This window comes from Chrysochloris asiatica, unplaced genomic scaffold, assembly GCF_000296735.1.
Source record: "Chrysochloris asiatica unplaced genomic scaffold, ChrAsi1.0 scaffold00036, whole genome shotgun sequence".
NCBI lineage: Eukaryota > Metazoa > Chordata > Mammalia > Afrosoricida > Chrysochloridae > Chrysochloris > Chrysochloris asiatica.
Window position 1 is genome coordinate 2,522,810 of NW_006408554.1, and position 19,290 is coordinate 2,542,099.

At 38.1% G+C, this 19,290-nt stretch overlaps 1 protein-coding gene across 2 annotated transcripts in view; it reads left to right on the top strand.

Annotated features, from left to right (window-relative positions):
* Positions 1 to 19,290, top strand: part of STAU2 (staufen double-stranded RNA binding protein 2) — a 473,318-nt gene that overhangs the window by 293,785 nt on the left and 160,243 nt on the right. The window lies entirely within an intron of this gene.

Sequence of the window (19,290 nt, forward strand, 5' to 3'; positions counted from 1 at the left end):
CTCCTCATCATCCATTGTAAAATCTTCAAAGTAAGATAAACTAGTTTTTTTTCTTCTCACATCAAGATATAAAGAAGCACTTAAAGAAGAGTGTAATTTAGTTTATTTTATAAAATCAAAGAGTGTTTTATAGAGGGGTGTTCATTAGTGTGAGGTTTAAATGTTGCTGTCATTTGCAGAAAGATGAAAATGTCAGTAGAAGCCTTTGAAATCTCTAATTAAATTAAAATCTTTTTTTCCCCCAAATACAATTCAGACTTAATACATTTCAACTGATATGTCTCATTTTGTGAAGTTGAATATGATTATATCAGGCTTCTTTTATAATTACAGGTTTCTGTTAAGTATTTATTTTTAACGTTTTGACCTTAGTATAGATTACAGTGAGATTTTCCTTTGAGTGAACTGGCTTCCCTGAGAATCTGTGAATCAGTCTTTATCCTTTCTCTTCTCTTTCGTAGGTTGCCCAAACCTATTTTGTAATCTATATATTATCACCAAAGTGTCCATTTGCAGCAATTTTAATTTGAAGAACGAGGTATTCATTTTATTCCTTTTTTAAAAGGTCAATGTAAGTGAAGATTTATAAATTTCTAAAAAGAGAATGCGGGAGAAAGATGAGGCTCTCTTTTCCTTCAAAGATTTACAGCCTTGGAAATCCTATACAAGGACACCATGAGTAGGAACTGACTCGGCAGCACTTAACTATAAGTTAATATGGAGAAAGAAATTGGATATTTATACGCACCCACTTAGAAAAATGTGTATATTTTTGTTATTGTTGTTTTATTTTGTTTTTTATTTGACCTTGAAGCAAAACTATGTCATCTAGGCCCAGATTTTCATCTATGCTGTTGTAAAAGGTAGTAAAAAGTGACGAAACATTAGACTAAATTGAACAAAACACGCTTGTGGGTTTGGCATGGGGTCAGCAGATTCTTCTCCTATTTGCAGTTACAGGTTTCCCCTGCTATCTGAAGGTAGAGTGTGCTTATGAAACCTTTCAGAATGGCAGAAAGTGAGGAATCAGTTACCATTGATTTATATGGGAAAAATTTTTGTGTGTTCCAAGACCCAAAACATAACCTATCAAATAACACATAAACCAACATAATAACATATAGCATTTACAGACAGTTCAAGCTATGGCGGATTGATGCCGACTGCAGTTTCCTGGGGAGGATCTTGGGGGCGCCACTATCTTTGATCAGAGTGCGTACTGTCTCTTAAACAAACACTGAATGCTGCTTTGTCTTTTCACTTTTTTTCTGTAAAAGCAAAAATCCCCTTTGGATTTCTTTCACTTAGCAAAAACAGATTTCAGTATAGGTTTTCTGTAAAAGCCAAGTAGCATAAAGTAAATTTTTTTTTTTTTTTTAGTGTTTTATTGTGAATTATATGATAGTTTACATGGGAGAACATTAGTTTTACATTCATTCTATCGTACATCGTGTCATTGCCATGGTTACAGCCCCCTCCATGCATCTACCAACCAAAGAGTATACCCGGCAAGCCTGTCCCCTACACTGTCTCCCCCCACCACCACCACCAGTCTTCAGCACACAGATGCTCTCCCTCTCTGGATCTAAAGCTCCCCAGCTGCTCCATCGCTCCACGTCATTGTCTCTGCCTCCATCTCAGGCATCACTGTTTCTCTGGGTAGAGTCTCGCTCTCAGCTCTTCTCCGTTCGTTGATGGTCCTAGGGACCTCTGCTCCTAGACTGAAAAGTTAATCACTTTCTTCCTTGCTATAAAATGTCTACCTTTACATTTCCAACCTTCACAGTCAGTCCTGATAACAATTATTCACTGTTGTATCACAAGAGACCCATTTGCATTTCATTTCATCAACTCTGCCTAGGCAGATTGGATGCTACTCACTGGAGATTCTGCCTTCCTCCAGGCCCCCTGTCTCTAGGTTCCCTCTTGAAAGCTTGTAAGCCAGTCACTTCTTGCCTTTGTAGCCCTACTCCCCCTCCCCCATTTTGGGTAGCCAGTATCCAAGTTGCCCATCCCTGTCTACTCTGTGTGTGGAGGGTGTGGGAATGATTCTTGTTATAAGAATTTGTTCCCTCTTTTGACCTACTGCTTCCATAGGTGTAGGTCAAGTTCATCAACTTGCATCAGATTACTCTTTTTTTCCTCTTCTTTCTTCTTCTGGTTGAGCTCTGATCATCCAGTCATTGAAGCCAGGTGTTCTTGTGCATCTGCCCTCTCTCTTTATCAGCTGAACGCTTCACTCTCCATATTGTAGGGCTTAGCTTGCCACTTCATTGTTGTTTTTCCCTCACTTCCCCTTATGGGTGATGAGCGTGGTCACCAATCAGAGCGTGTATTCCCATTGAGTCTTAGTCTTGGAAGTGGGTTTGCACTGAGGGGACCCGATCACTTGCCTTGATGTTTCCTGGGCAAGCAACTTGTTGGTTATTGTAGTAACAGTCCATCTGCCTCTATTGTTTTGTATTTTTCTTGTAGGTCTTTCAAGAAGTTTCTTCTATTCTTCTAGCCATTCCAGGCTGTCTGCTTATCCTTTCAAGTGGAAATTTCCCATCTCTGGAGATCTGGCTATGGTTCAGGCTTCTACCTATAGTCTTAAGTATTGCAGAGGCTCCACAGGAAGCCTCCTTCACTGGGCACGTTGTAGCCCCATTTTAGGTGTTCCAATCAATAAAGTAAACTTTTGAAGAGTTGTTATTAAGGGCCAGTAAGTTGGTTCCAATTCATCGTGACCCTGCATAGGGTTCCGAGGAGCGGCTGGTGAGTTTGAACTGCCGACCTTGCTAGTCAGACTAACCTTAAGGCCCAGTACTTATCCTACAGTGCTACACCAGGATTCCTTTGAAAAAGTTGTTGTGGCTAAGTGCCATGAAGTCAGTTCTGACTCATAGTGACCATTGTAACAGTTTCCAAGGAACAACTAGTGGGTTTGAACCCCAACCTTGTGGTTTGCAGTCCCTTGCCTATCTTATGTTGCCACACCAGAAGTCCTTAAACAGTTGTTGTTAAGTGCTATCAAGTTGGTTCCGATTCGTACTGACCCTGAATAGGGTTTCCAAGGAGCAGCTGGTGGGTTTGAACTGCCAACCCTGTGGTTCACAGTGTAGTGCTTGACCCTACAGTACCACACCAGCACTCCTTAAAAATTCCTTCTGGGTGCTTCAGGATAATAAACTGGTCAGTTTGAACTGTAAGATTAGCCTTTTAAATCTACCAGCTGCTTCTCGGAAACCCTATACAGGGTCACTGTGAGCCGGAACTAACTCAATGGCACTTAGCAACTTTCCAGAGACCTGGAGAGATTGGGCTAGTATTTGATCTCTTCTAAAGGCTAAGCCTTTTATTGTTGTTGTTGTTTTTAAGTGTCCTCAGTGGGTTCCCACTCATAGGGGACCTTTTATAGGTTTCCCAAGGGGCAGCTGATAGGCTTGAACTGCCAACTTTGCAATTCATACTAACCTTATGATCGAGTACTTTATTCTACAGTACCACACCAATTTTTTACGTTGATGTTGTTGTTATGTGCCGTGGAGTCAGTTCCGACTCATAACGACCCTGTACACGGTTTCCGAAGCTGTAAATCTTTACCGGAGCTGGAAGCCTCATCTTTCTCCTGCAGAACAGCTGGTAGTTTCCAACTGTTGCTGACCGTGAGATTAGTAGCCCAATTTGTAACCAGTATTTTATAGTGGCCATAAAATTTAGATTTCTTCTTATAGGTAGCCCAAGTTTATGAATACTGATCTGTTGACTTTTATACATTTAGAAATACAACATATCACATGACTGTATTTCCACGAAAACTAGTGGCTTAGGATTTGAGCTCTTTAAAATTCTAAACACTATAGAGAAAAATGTTACATGTTTGAAGAAAGAAATCCTGGTAACATTGAATATAAAACGTGATAAATAAAACTAGTCCAGATAAGAATCGAGCAGGCCTTGAGTGAAATAGCCCATTATTACTGTATGAACTATTTAGGACTAACTGCACCCTATATCACGGCAGGGACTCAAAAGATAAAGACACTCTCCGCAAGTGTTGATATGCCAGGGCATACATAGTAACATGTAAAAATAGTAATTTGTACATACAGAGAAGTCCCTATCACTATATCGCTTATATAGGTCTGTCCTTCCAAAGCAGAAATATCTGTAGCTTTTGTTTGTTTGTATCAGAGGAGATTTCAAGTTAACTTGAGAATTCTAATATTTGGGATTATTTTTAAATCATGTTTTTGAAGAAATGAAGAATTATTTTTCATCCAGAGGGGGATTATGTTTCCTTTTGCTAAAAAAAAAAAAAAAATCTTGGCAGTGATGTGATTTTTTTTGCTTGAAGACTTCAGGTTAATTGTAGTACTCATCAGGTGCCCTCAAATCATGCTAAAAAAAAAAAAAAAATCTTGGCAGTGATGTGATTTTTTTTGCTTGAAGACTTCAGGTTAATTGTAGTACTCATCAGGTGCCCTCAAATCATGCTGGCAGCTAAAGACAAATCTATCTAGAGAGACTTTTTTCACAAATGACAGCGGCTAAAAGTTCATAAGCATTGTTCTCTTCTCAGTCAAGACGCACTTGTGAAAGAGAACAGTATGTGAAATGCTGCCTGGAAAGGATTTCTGTATGCTAGACTCAAGGGAAGACAACACTCTTAGCATACCAGGGCCATGTTTCACCTAGGTGGTCTGTGGCAAGCAAGGGACAGGGACTGACGTTTATTGACTGGAGGGAGCATTAGAGGGCAGTGATTGAAGTAGCCATTACATGCTTTGTTGTCCTGAAGCAAGCAAAAGTACCGAGAACATTTTTGCTTATAAATGTTTGTGATTTAAATCAAACTTGAACACTAGTCCCTGTTTGTAGGACTAGCTTGTGGTGGGGGGTCTTCTAAATATTGGCTTGGCTTAGTAACAATTCTAGTGAAGGTTATATTTTTATATTTTATTTCCTATGTTGTTAAGTGCCATTGAATCACTTTCAATTCATAGCAACCCTGCATAGAGTTTCCAAGGAGTGGCTGGTGAGCTTGAACCACTGTCCTTTCAGTTAGCAGGCCAGTGCTTATCCTACAGCACCACACCAGGACTCCTGTATTTGCTTTTAATTTTGGTCTCAACAATATACACAATTGAGTCTGAGTCATGTAAAAAATAAGTCTCTTGATGTGGAAGGGACTTTGGATTTTATCCTAAGATAAAATGTTACTATATAAATACACATTTGAAGGTCTAAACAAGTAAAACATATTAGTATGATGTTTTCATCATTTACCCATATGAGAAATTATTAGTTGATCTTAAATCCTGGTTTATTTTATGTTCTACGTGTCCTGGTGTACACTGCAGGATAATGTGCTGGACCTCAAGGTTGGTTTGAGCCCCCAGGTCAGTGGTCCATACTCTCCAGCTGCTCCTCAGAAACCCTATACAGGGTCACTGTGAGTCAGAACTGACTCAGCGGCACCTAACAGCAACAACAACAACATGGGCACAGTAAAAAGCCTATTTAAGTGTCAGAGAAAATGGATATTTTTAAAAACTTAAATAATGTTTGTGTCTGAAGTGTTTTCTTTTTTTTTTTTGTTTTAAGTATAAGCAAATTTCTGAATCAAGCCCTAAAATGGGACATTTGAGGAAACAAAGTTCACAGCTTAAAAACCCTTATCAAAGGAAAAGTAGTCAGTACATAGGAGCCCTCGTGGTGCAGGGATTAAACGCCAAAAGGCTAGCAGTGCAAACCCACCAGCTGCTCTGTGGGAGAAAGATGTACAGTTGGAAACCCCGTGGTGCAGTTCTACTCTGCTATATAGGGTCACTATGGTAAAAATTAACTTGATGGTAATGAGTTTGGGATTTGGGAGTTAGACCGTTATGAAGTCTTTAGTGATTTCATCATGTATGTGAAGAATTAGATGGATCTGAAGTTTATCTGGCTGTACATTGTCATATCATTGAACACTGGAATTTAATTGAAGAACAGAAAATGGGGCATTTGCTTACTTTGGTCAAATATTTGTTTGATACCTGCAAGTGCTTAGTACTAGGCACAGAAGGAGTTAGGATGGAGTTTTAACAGACAGGTAAATAACATTAACCATTATTGTTGACTTGTCCTATTTCCAGAGGTCAGTCTTCAAATACTATACCACAGTTTGATAAAAATTATATTAAAGATTTATAGCATGCTATATGTCATAAGTGGAGTCCTGGTGTGGTGCTGTAGATGAATGCACCAGACTGCAAATCCATTTGAACTGCAAGGTCTGTGGTTCAAGCTCAGCAGCTGCTCCTTGGAAAACCCTATACAGGGTCACTGTGGGTCACAATCGATTCGACGGCGCTTAACAACAACAACATATGAGATAAGTACTGGACTACGAATCAGAAGGTCTTCAGTTCGAGTCCACCAGTCACTCATCGGAGAAAGCTGAGGCTTTGTGCTCCAGTGAAGATTTAAAATAAATCCTATGCAGTTGGAACCAATGCAACTTAACAATATCAAATACTGTATGCAATGCCTACCCTCATAGTAAGTGTCCTAGTAAGTGTAACTTGATAAATGATGTACTTGAAGTTAGTAATGTCAAGAATCATGAATGGGAATGAATAATTATGAATGAAGAATGTACAGCCAAGAACACATATGAAATGGGTCTTAGAATTTTAAGGTAGGTAAGAAGAAAAGGAATTGCTGGCAGAAGCAAAGTACTGAAGACATACAAGATCCTGGCATTTAGAAAACAACTAGAGTGCAGAATGGAAAGTCGGAAAGGGAGGTTGAAAAGATGTGTGTGTGTGGTTTGTTGGCCATTTGAATTTTAGCCATTAGGCAAAGGTGAGCTACTAATATGACTTGTTTTGTATTTTAGAAAGATAACTCTGAAGTCAGTGATTGACTTAGTTGGAAAAACAAAACAAAGCAAAAGAGACGTGGACAGACCATTAGCAGAAAGCTCATTTACAATGATTCTACAAGAATCCAGGAGAGAAAAAATTGAAATATGGCACTGTTAATGGCATAAAGGAGTCGGGCAGCAGTGGCATTCAGGAATAATTGCTTAAGGTACAATGGAAAAGATTAAGTAATTTCTTGTGCCAACTTGCATGAGAACACTTTTGCTAGTTTGACTAGAGTGGAAGTTAGATTCATGATGTTGGGAAATAGAGACTATTTGAAGGATAAATAGTCTTTCAAGAACTTTGAGGGTGAAGTAAGGGAGGCAGTTAATATGAATGTGAGGCATAATTTGTTGTTAAGTGCTATCGAGTCGCTTCCAACTCATAGTGACCCTGTGCAGGTTTTCCAAGGAGCTGCTGGTGAGTTTGAACCACTGACCTTGTGGTTCAAACTGACCTTGCGGTCCAGTAATTTACCCCATATTTTAAGTATGCATGAGATGAATAAATTTGACATGAATAAGCTCCATTTAAACATGTTGAATGTGAGTTGCCTGTAGAACATTCACATAGAGTTGTCCACAATGCAATTGTAAATGGGTCTGGAAATTAGCAAGAGGATAAGGTAAATAAATAAGCCACTTGGGTCATAGGGGGAAAAAAGAGAGAGGTTAAGATACAGATGTAATTGAAGCCATAGAAGTAGATGAAATTGACTAGGGAAAGTGGGCAAAGTCTTAGGAGAGATTCCTTATGATTACTAACATATAAAGGACTCATTTGTTCATTCAAGGTTTTGTGTTTTTTTAAGCATTTATCATAGGTCAGTTACAATTTTTGGGACTGGGTGATAGCCTGAATTGGATTGTCACAAGTTTCATTGGAGCGGGATTGTGTGTGTGTGTGTCTGTGTGTGTCTGTGTCTGTGTTAGGGGGAGGGGGATAAGCAGACAATCACATCTAAGCAAATAAGATAAATTCAAATATTAAATGTTCTGAAGTACAAAGCCCCTAAGGTAAGAGTTGATTGCCAGTTAGTGCTGTGGAGTTGGTTCCAACTCATAGTGACCCTGTATAAGGTTTCAAGGAGCACCTGGTGGATTTGAATTGCCAACCTTGTGGTTGGTTAGCAGTTCAGTGCTGAACTGATCCTACAGCACCTCACCAGGTATGCTTAATTTATAAGGAGCATGAGCAGTGACTTAGTGTCTCCAACTCTTGTGTCAAAGATAACCAACATATTTTAAATGTTTTTATCAACCTTCTTAAGATAGTTTACATAAGATAAAATGCATCTATTTTCATTGTACATTTTTGTTGATTTTGAAAAATACATACAACCACTTAAGTACCACCACAATCAAGATTAGAGTCTTTCCGTTACTGCAAAAAGTTTCCTTGTGCCTCTTTGCAGCCAATATTTCTCACCTTGTTTGGCCTCAAGCAAATGCTAATATCTTTTTTGTCACTAAAGATTAGTTTTATCTTTTTAAGAATTAAAGAATAAGATATAAATGGAATAATATAATATGAGCAGTTTTGTGTCTGGCCTCTTTTCCTTAGTGTAGTTTTTTCTAGATTCTCTTAAGTGTTATGTATCAATGGTAATGAATTTTTTTTCATTGCTAAATATTAGTCCATTGTACTGATACATACCATGACGTGTTTATTGGTTTAAATGTTGATGAAATTTTGGGTTTTCAATGTGAGGCAGTTATGAATAAAGCTGCTTATGAAGTTTAATGTACAAGATTTTGTGTGGACATATGTTACCAATTCTCTTAGAAAAACACCTTGGAGTGAAATTGCTGAATCATATGGTAAGTGTACATATAATTTTATAAGAGCCTATTATACTCTTTCCAGTATGTTGTATCATATTATGTTCCAATCAACAAAGTATAAGGATTCCATTCACTGACTTGATCACTCCCTTCAATGTTCATTCTTCTAGTGAAGGTGCAGTTGTTGTTGTTGTTAAGTGCTGTGGAGTTGGTTCTGACTCATAGCAACCCTCTGTAGGGCTTCTGAGGCTTTAAATCTTCAAGGGAGAAGAAAGCCTCATCTTTCTTCCGAGTGAAGGTGCAATTGCATCCCATTAATATTTTATAACAGTGATATTTGTTTTTCATGTCCTTATTAACCATATTTGTTATTAATGGCCTTAAAAATATTTAAGACAAAGAAATTAGGAAAACAGTGCAGAGATTAATATTAATTTATATAATCATAGTATAATTATCAGAACCAAGAAATTAATGATGGTAAAATACTGTTAACTAATCTGAAGGTCTTATCAAAATTTGTCCATTTTTTAAGGCCCATTTTCTTCTGGATCTCACATTGCATTTAGCTTTAATATCTCTTCTAATCAGTAACGGTTCTTCTGTCTCTTATGATCTTAATATTTTTTAAGAGTATACGTCAGTTATTTTGAATCTTTTTCAGTTGGGGTTTGCCTGATGTCTTCTTGTGATTGTTTTTTTTTTTTGTTGTTAAGTATTGCTGTTGTTAAGTATCACTGAGTCAATTCTGACTCATAATGACTTGGGTTTTCTTCTCATTGTTGAGTGCCATCGAGTTGGTTCGACTCATAGTGACCCTGCATAGGGTTTCCAAGTAGTGGTTGATGAGCTTGAACTGCCAACCATGTGGTTGCAAATCAACCTTACAGTCCAGTGTATTAGCCCACAGCACCATACCAGTACTCCTGATTAGACTGAGATTATTAATTTTTGGTAGAAATACCACTTCTAGAAGTACTGTCATTTCCTTTGTGGTGCCTTTACACTATTTTTAGTAAAATTGTTGCCTTTATTTGCATTAAGAACCACATCACTTTCATCATTTTTGTTTCAAAGGTCAAACATAAGTTTAAGAGAAAAAGGAAAGTCTATTGTACTTAACCAGTATTCTTACTCTTTCCTGTGGTTTTTTGTGTTTTTCTTCCTGATGTAGTTTGCAAGCTTTCTTCTTCCCAAACTTCTTTCTTTTATCATTTTCTTTTTGATTCAAAAACTTACGTTAGCCATTCTTTTAAGGTAGGTCTGCTAGCAAAACAACAACAACAACAACAAAAACTTAAAAAAAAATTCCCTTAGTATTTCATCTCAGAATGTCTTAGTTTCTTCATTTTTCATTAAAGATGTTATTGCTGGATATAAAATGCTGAGTTGACAGTTTTTTTCTTTCAGCATTTATGAAATTTGCCAATTATTTTTTGGCCTCCATGATTTCTGTTGATATATCATCTGTAATTCTAATTAATCTTTATAGGTCAGGAGTTGTTTCTCTCACTGCCTGCAAAATACTTATTTCTCTTTAGTTTTAGGAGTTTGACTATCATGTTTGCTGGTGTAGATTTCTTTAGATTTATCCTATTTGGAGTTTGTATTGCCTCTTAAGTGTCTAGATTTATATAGTTAGTCAAATTTGGTAAGTTTTTAGCGATATGTTGTTGTTGTTGTTAAGTGCTGTCGAGTCGGTTCCGATCCATAGCGACCCTGTACAGGGTTTCCGAGGCTGTAAATCTTTACGGGAGCAGAACACCTCATCTTTCTCCCACGGAGTGGCTGGTAGTTTCGAACTGCTGGCCTTAAGGTTCGCAGCCCGATTCGTAACCACTACTCTACCAGAGTTCCTTTAGCAATATATATATTTTTTATTTACCCACGATCTTCTCTGTCTCTGAGAGTCTGATGTTGCCAGTTAGTTCTGCTGTTATGACCCCACAGGTTCTAAAAGCTCTGCTCATTTTTTCTCGCTTTTCTATTTGTTGTTCAGAGTGGCCAGTTTTTATTTTTCTGTCTTTAAGATCACTGATTGTTCTTTCTGTTCTTAAGCTTATTTGTTGATTTTTTAGTTTGGGTTATTGAATTTTTTCCAGCACTGCAGTTTCAATTTGAGTTTTCTTCATAGCTTCTCTTCTTTTGCTGATTTTTTTACCTGTTTCCAGTGTGTATAATTGTTTATTGAAGCATTTTTATGATGACTGCTTAAAAATGTGTGTCATATCTGTGTTGACATCTAGTGACTGTTCTTCTCTTTCTAGTTTGAGATTTTCCTAATATTTGATATGGTGATTGACTTTCAAATGAATCTTGGATTTGGTAGGTGCTAGATGATGAGATTTTTTATTTTATTTAAGTCTTCTGTTTCCTTAGGCCTCATCAGACATTGCACGGGTTAAGAATGAGGCCACCACTTCTGTTGACATCTTGGTAGAGAGAGGGCACAGTTACCACTGGGCAGTGTGAAAAGTACTGACCCTACATTATAGTTCTCATGACTCCAGCAGCAGGGAGGGCTGGGGCACTTCATTACTGCACCTGGGGACAGAAGTCCCAGCTATCCACCTAGCTATCTCTCTTGAGCCCATTGACATGGGGATCACGATGTCTTCTGTCTAAAAGGAATGAAAGTTCAGGTTCCTACCTGGACTTCTGTCACCACCCTAGTCAAGGGGTTGGTATACCTCATTAAAGACTGATAAGGATGGAAGTCTAGACTCCCCAGTGGACCTTTGCTGCTTGGATGGGGTTGTTGTTGTTGTTGAATGCTGTTGAGTTGGTTCTGACTTATAGTGACCCTATATGGGGTTTCCAAGGAGTGTTTGGTGAGTTTGAACTATCAAACCTGTGGTTCAACCTGACCTTGCAGTGCAGTGTTATATCCTACAGCACTACACCAGGACTCCACTGGGGTGGGCTGGAACTGCCATTTTTCTTCCAGGGTGTTTGGCTCTAGCAGGGCATTTATTGTCTAAACATTTTCTTCTAGCTAGGCTTTCCCTGGAGTCCTGGTGTGGTGCAAGGTTTAAACCACAAGGTCAGAGCTTCAAACTCACTAGCTGTTTCTTGAAAACGCTATACAGGGTCACTATGAGTCAGAACCAACCCGATGGCACTTAACAAGATTGCCCCTTTCCTCATACGTTATCTTGAGAAACCAGGCCTTTCTTGGGGTTCCCGCCGTGTACGCATTAACGTTTTCAGGTTTTTTACTTCTCTAGCACCCGTTCTGGAATATGTGAGGCAAAAGAAAGCCCAGAAATTCACCACCATGTTCCTCAGGCCCCAGTGTCTCTAGCCAGTCTGCCTTTTCTCCACCTTTCAGAGTGTTCTGCTGTTTGTTTTATACATAATGTCCAAGACTTCTTGTTAGCAGGACTAATAAAGGAAACATATGTCTTGTTGAGCTTGTCTGCAAGGAAAAGTCAGGAAGCAATTATATAATGAGAAGACCTGTCAAAGCTGTGCTGGTCACATTTTTTTTTTTTTTTTTTCAAGGTTTTTATTGTGGTTTTAAGTGGAAGTTTACAGGGCAGATCATCAGTTTTATATTCAACAAATCATACCTTGTTTCATTACAATGATTATAATCTCATCCATGTACCATCAGGTAACAGTATTTCTCTCTATTCACTTTAGTTCTTTTTTTTTTAAACACTCAGGCATATATAATAATTTACACCACCAAAGGGTACATTCTGCAAGTCTGCCTCTTGGCTGCCAGCTCTCAGTCCCTCACTTCCCATGAATCTAGAGTCCTCAGCTTCTCCCTCTCTCCATGTCCCCATCTCTGCCTCCATATCTGGTATCCCTGCTTCTCTGGATAAGGTCTCAGAGAAGCTTGTGCTCTTCTTTCTTGATGATCCTAGGATCCTGTGTTTCTGGACTGTAAGATTAACTATTTCCCTGTTTTTGATGGTCACAATTAGTTATGATAGCAATTTCTATTGAATGATAAGAATCTTATCCCCATCTCTTTTAACCAGACCCATCTTGACAAGATGAAAATTATTCAGTGGTGACTCTTTCTTCCCCCACACACTATTCAACTAAACTCCCTTTTGAAATTTTGTAAGCCAGTCACTTCATGCCTTTACTGCCCTCATTTTAGGCAGCCAGTATCTAAGTTGCCCGTCCCTATCTGCCCTGTGTACAGAGGGGATAGCATTGATACTTGATATGAAGACTCCTTCCTTCTCTATTGGTATTTAGAGTTACTACCTCCAGAGTATAGTTCAATTTGTACAATCAAATTGTAGCACTTTACCCTTGTTTCCTTTATCAAAAATTGTTTTGTTCTTTGTTTTTTAATCTTCCTCTAGTTGAGTTCTGATTATCAAACCATCGTGGCTAGGTCAAGTGGGTACTATCTGTAACTTTGGATGTTCTTATGTGCCTCTCTCACTCTATATCAGCTGGATGCTTCACTCTCAGCTCTAGCCCTCTGTGGCTACATCTTTGTCCATGGATTTAGGTGTCCCCGGGTCTCACCACACTTGGACCAACCAGCCCTTCCTCTTCTCTCTCTCATCTCCAGGTCAATGGGAGTCTGTGGAATGTGGTTGAACTCAGCTTCTTCATTGCTGCCTTTCCCCTCTTTCACCCAATGTGGTCATCAGCAAGCTTACATGCCTGCTTATGTGTTCCCTTTGAGTTTCAGTCTTAGAGGGGGCTGTCTACTTTTTGAAGTGATATTCAGTAAAGTAGATTTTTAATACAAGAGAAGTAGTGGAAGTAAATTTTTAATAGAAGAGAAGTAGTAGAGTTTGCCCATTAAGGGAAGATTTTGCATTAGTTTAACATTGTCAGCATACAGAAAGCCATTATAACTACAATTTTCCTTAGAAAAAGTTTTCTTTGTTTAATAGTCAATTCTTTGCACATTCCTCTAGATTTTAATGTGGTTTCTTTTACATATGTCAGTGCATGTGGGTGGTTATATCAAAACACCATCAGCAAGAGGGGGAAATTCCCTTCATGGTGATTGTATGAAATTGATTGTTATAAAAAACATCGTGCCTTCCTTTGATGGAAATATAAGCTAGAATAACTATATGTGTATGTGTGTAATGTACATCCTGATTAGCCACTTACCTAGACCTTCAGTGGCAGAGCCAATGGAAATTGAAAAGCGAAGAAGTGTTGAAAAACATAAAGAATGAAATGATCATCCTTAGAATGCTGACAGCACTTCTGTTGCTGCCTTTGTTAGACACTTCTTGTCTATGGCTTTTTCTAGACATCAGTCTTTTTAAATTGCTGTCAGATTTTGTTTGCCAAATGTTGTTGGTGTTAAGTGCTGTGGAGTCAGTTCTGACTCATAGCAACCCTGTGTAGAATTTCTGAGGAGCATTTGGTAGATTTGAAATGCCAACCTTGTGGTTCGTAGTCCAGTGCTGATCCTACAGTGCCACACCAAATATAGGCATGCAATTTTCAAAGCCTATGCCAAGCACAAATTTTATAAAAGAAAAGATAATACAAGTTAAGTTTCAGTCTTTGTAATATGTTTCAGTACTGTCACTTAACTTTTTAGAGGCATTACTGTGACAAGAATATGCATCAACTCATATAGCTAGAACACTGGTACATAAATAAGTCTTTTGAATATATGCTGACATTTTAGTTGCAAAGGAATTGATTTTACTAAATGAAAGGGATTGGGGGATAAAAAAAAAAGTCAGTGATATTATCCCAAGGTAATAATAGTATTATCAGTATTTGTATACATTGTCATATATTTTATTACATCATTATGAAATGTATTATGATGGTAATAAGAATATTTAATGTATTTTTAAATGCTAACCTAACATAATGTAGGTTTTGACTGTTGACCATGTTTTTGACAGATCCTGTTGAATTGGTTCTGATTCATAGCAACCCTGTGTATAGCAGATTGAAACACTGCCTCTTTGTCTACCACCTCATGGTCCTGTGCCATCTTGCAGTCATTGCAGTGTTTGAGAGCATTTTGCACACACCGTAAACCAGTCCATCTTATGACCTGTCTACTTTACCAAGCATAATGTCCTTCTCTGTGAGTTGATATCCCTTCTGATAATGTATTTGAAGAATGTGAGATAAAGTGTCGCCATTCTAACTTCTAAGGAGCATCGGTCTATAATTATTCCAAGACAGATTTGTTTGTTCTTCTGGCATTTCATTGTATATTTGGTATTCTTTGCCAGCACCACAATTCAGATGCATCAATTCTTCTTTGGACTTTTCTTTATTTATTACCGAGCTTCACATGCATATAAGGCAATGGAAAATACCATGACTTAGGTTAGGTGCACCTTAGTTCTCAAAGTGACATCTTTGCCCTTTAATACTTTAATAATATCTTTGCAGCTGACATATACAATGCAGTATATCACTTGAATTCCTTACTGCTACATCCATGGGCATTGAGTGTGAATTGAAGTAAAATGAAATCTTTGGCAATATGAATCTTTTCTCCATTTATTATGAAGTTGCTTATTACTCCATTTGTGAGAACTTCTGTGTTCTTTGTGGTGATGTGTAATCCATATTGAAGACTAGTCTTCGATCTCCAACAGTAAGTTCTTCAAATCTTATTCATGTCTAGCAAGTAAGGTTGTATCATGCATATTCCAGATTGTTAATGAGTTTTCCTATAATGATGCCATGTGCTTCTTCATGTACTCCATCTTCTTAGATTATTTGTTCAATAAAAAGAGTGAATAATTATGGTGAAAGGATGCACACCTTCCTTGATTCTAAACCACGTGGTATTCCCTTGTTCTATTCAACCACTGCCTTTTAGTGTATGTATAGATTTTGCATGAGCAAAATTAAATGTTCTGGAATTTCTATTCTTTGTAATGCTATCTGTTATTTGTTATGATCACATAGTTGAATGTCTTTGCATAGTCAATAAAACACATGTAAACATCTTTCTGGGTATTCTCTGCTTTCAGCCAAGATATATCTAGTGTCAGTTTATCTGTTTATTTGATCCATCATCTGTAGTCACATGCAGGAGCCTGATGGTATAGTGGGTTATGTATTGCACTGTTAACTGTAGGGTTGGCATTTTGAATCCACCAGCTACTCCATGGGAGAAAGATGAGGTTTTCTGCTTCTGTAGAGATGTATAGTCACAGAAACCACACACAGGTTCTCTATGCCATTGAATCCAGTTGAATGCCACACAACGAAGCCAGCAACAGTGGCTATGATGCTAGATGTTATGCCACCAGTATTTCAAACACAGGCAGGGCCATCTGTGGTGGACAGGTTTCAATGGAGCTTCCAGACTACAGCTGGTTAGGAAGGAGGACTGGTGATGTACTTCTAAAAAAAAATTGACCAGTGAAAATCTTAGGAATGGCAGTGGAACATTGTCTGATACAGTGCTAGAAAATGAGCTTCTTACGTTTGAAGGCACTCAAAGCTGAGGAAGAGCTGCCTCCTTAAAGTAGAGCAGCCTTATTGATGTGGATGGAGTAAAACTTTTCAGTCTTTCATTTGTTAATATGGCATGACTTGGGAGGAAACAGCTGCAAACATGCATTAATAAACCAGACGTGGAATATACACAGTATGACTCTAAGAAAGTTGGAAGTTGTAAAAAATGAAGTGCTTGAAGATAGATATCCTAGGTAGTCAGGAGCTTAAATGGACTGATATTGGCCGTTTTGAATTGGACTGCCAGAAGAACAAGCAAATCTGTGTTGGAAGAAGTAGAGCCAGAATCCCCCTTAGAACCCAGGATGGTGAGACTTTGTATCCCACGTTTCAGACATATTATCAGGAGGAACCAGTCCCTGGAAAAGGGCATCATTTCTGGTAACAATGAAGATCAGCAAAAAAGAAGAAGATCTCTAATGAAAAGGATTGGCACAGTAGCAGCAGCAATGGACTCATGAGCTAGATCCATGTTGACACCACCTTGTAACAACAACAAGAAAATGACTTATTATTTGCTGGAAATGACAAGTTGAAGAGAAATGACATTGCATTTATTGTCACAAAGAACATACCATTATCTATGCTGAAGTACAGTGCTCTCTGTAATTGGATAATACCCATAAACCTACAGAGAAGATTAGTTAATATGACTCTGATTCTAATTTATGTACCAACCACTAATATCAAAAATTTAAAAACTGAAGATGTTTGCCAACTTCTACAGTCTACGATTAACCAAATATGCTTTCAGAATACATTGATAATGTGAATGGAATGCACACGTTGGAAAAAGAGTTGGTAGTTGTAAAACATGACCTTGTCTTACACTAGAGATCGCTGGATAGAATTTTACAAAACTAAAGGCCTATTCATTAGAAATCACTTTTTTTCAACAGCGTAAACAACTACGTAGACCTCATCAGATGCAATAAACAGAAATCAAATTGACTGCCGTTGTAAAAAGAGGTGATAGGGAAGTGCAATATATCAGTCAGAACAAGGCCAGGACCAACTACAGAACAGACCATCAGTTGCTCATATGGAGATTCAAAGCAAAGTGAAAGAAAATAAGTCAAGTGCCAAAGTTCGACCTTGAGTTATATGAGGGGGCTGCAAAGTGTTTGTAGAAAAATTCCATTATCTTGTAATTCCAATTTTCTACAAACTTTCTGAAATCTTCTCATAGACCACTTGAATTAGTGGCCATCTCAAGAATAAATTGAATACACGAGACATTAATGATTAGATGATCTGTGTAAGAACATTGTACATAAAGGAAACAAAAGATCATTAAAAAGACAAGAAAGGAAGAAAAAACCACAGTGGATGTCAGAAGAAACTCTGAAACTTGCTCTTGAATGTAGAGTAGCTGAAGAAATGATGAAGTAAAAGAGCTAAACAGAAGATTTCAAAAAACTGCTTGAGAAGACAAAGTAAAGTATTATAATGAAGTGTTCACTAACCTGAAGTTAGAAAAGCAACTCAGCATTTCTCAAAATAAAAGAACTGAAGAAAAAATTTGTTTCAAGTTGCAAAATTAAAGGATTCTAATGGCAAAATGGAGTCCTGGTGTGGTGCTATGGGTTAATGTGCCAGATTGCAAAGCCATTTGAACTGCCAAGTCGGTGGTTCAAGCTTACCAGCTTCTCCTCAGAAACCCTATACAGGATCGCTATGGGTTGGAACTGACTCGATGGCAATTCACAACAACAACAACAATGGCAAAATATTAAAGGATGCATGAAGTACAAAAGATATGGAAAGTACAGCCACTAACAAAAATAATTCATCCGTTTCAGGAAGCTGTTGTTGTTAAGTGCCATCGAATCAGTTTTGACCCTATGTAGGGTTTCTAAGGAGTGACTGGTGGGTTTGAACTACCAACCTGTTGTTAGCAAGCCAGTGCTTATCCTATAATGCAACACCAGGGCTCCATTTCAGGAAGTAGCCTATGATTAAGAACTGATAGTAATGAAGAAAGAAGGCCCAGCTGCACTGAAGGCATTGATGGAATACCAATTGAAATGTTTCAACAAACTGATAACATTATGAATGCACTTTGTCACCTATGCCAAGGAATTTGGAAGACAGCTCTCAGCCAGCCAAACGAAAGAGATCGGTTACTTGTGTCCATTCCAAAGAAAGATGATCCAACAGAATGCAGCAATTATCTAACAATATCTTTAATATCCCATGCAAGTAAAATTTTGCTGAAAATTGTTCAAAAATGGTTGTACCATTACATCAACAGAGAACTGCCAAAAATTCAAGTTGGATTCAGAAGAGGACATGAAACAAGGGTTATCATTACTGATGTCCTTCTTTAGCGTCTTGCTGTCTTTTCTCTTTTGGGTCAGAGTTTTTGTACAATAGCAACAGTGGAAACGTGTGACTACTGCTGTGACGTAGACTCAGTGCATAATGAACTTGGGGCATAGCCATGTGATATAGATGCTAATTGTGTTCTGTATCACAGATGAATATAGGTACAGGCCTCTTTCTTTCCCTAAACAAGCAGCTTTCTTTACCCACAGGTCCTTTTCACACCCTTCTCATTTTTGTTCCACGAGGATGAGCATTAAAAATATCTGAGGCAAGCAGTTAACCAATTCCCTGCTGAGATCAGTCAAGTATTTAGTTCTCAGATATCAAGGAACTCCAGTTCTGCAGAAAGCAGTAGTATTTGACTTTGTTTGGAAGTGCTGGTGGTTTTGTGCCTCCAAGTCAGTTCTGACTCATAGTGACCCTGTATAGCTCTGGTAGCGTAGTGGTTACAAATCGGGCTGCTAACCTTAGGGTCAGCAGTTTGAAACTACCAGCTGTTCTGTGGGAGAAAGATGAGGCTTTCTGCTCCCGTAAAGATTTATAGCCTTGTAAACCCTGTACAGGGTTACTATGAGTTGGAACCAACTTCACTGCACATATGGAAACCACCATAGGGTTTCCAAGGCTGAGGTAGTGGATAGGGAATTTAAATTTTCCTATGAATGGCACCTCATTTTCAAATGGGTGTGAAAACTTCACTATCTAGCTTTATATATGTATAGTTGAATGCGTTATGTTGAATCAGTTTCTACTTAATAGTGACCCTGTGCAGGGTTTCTGAGGAGATGCTGGTGGGATATAAAGCTAGATACGTGAAATTTTACATATGTTTATGTATATAT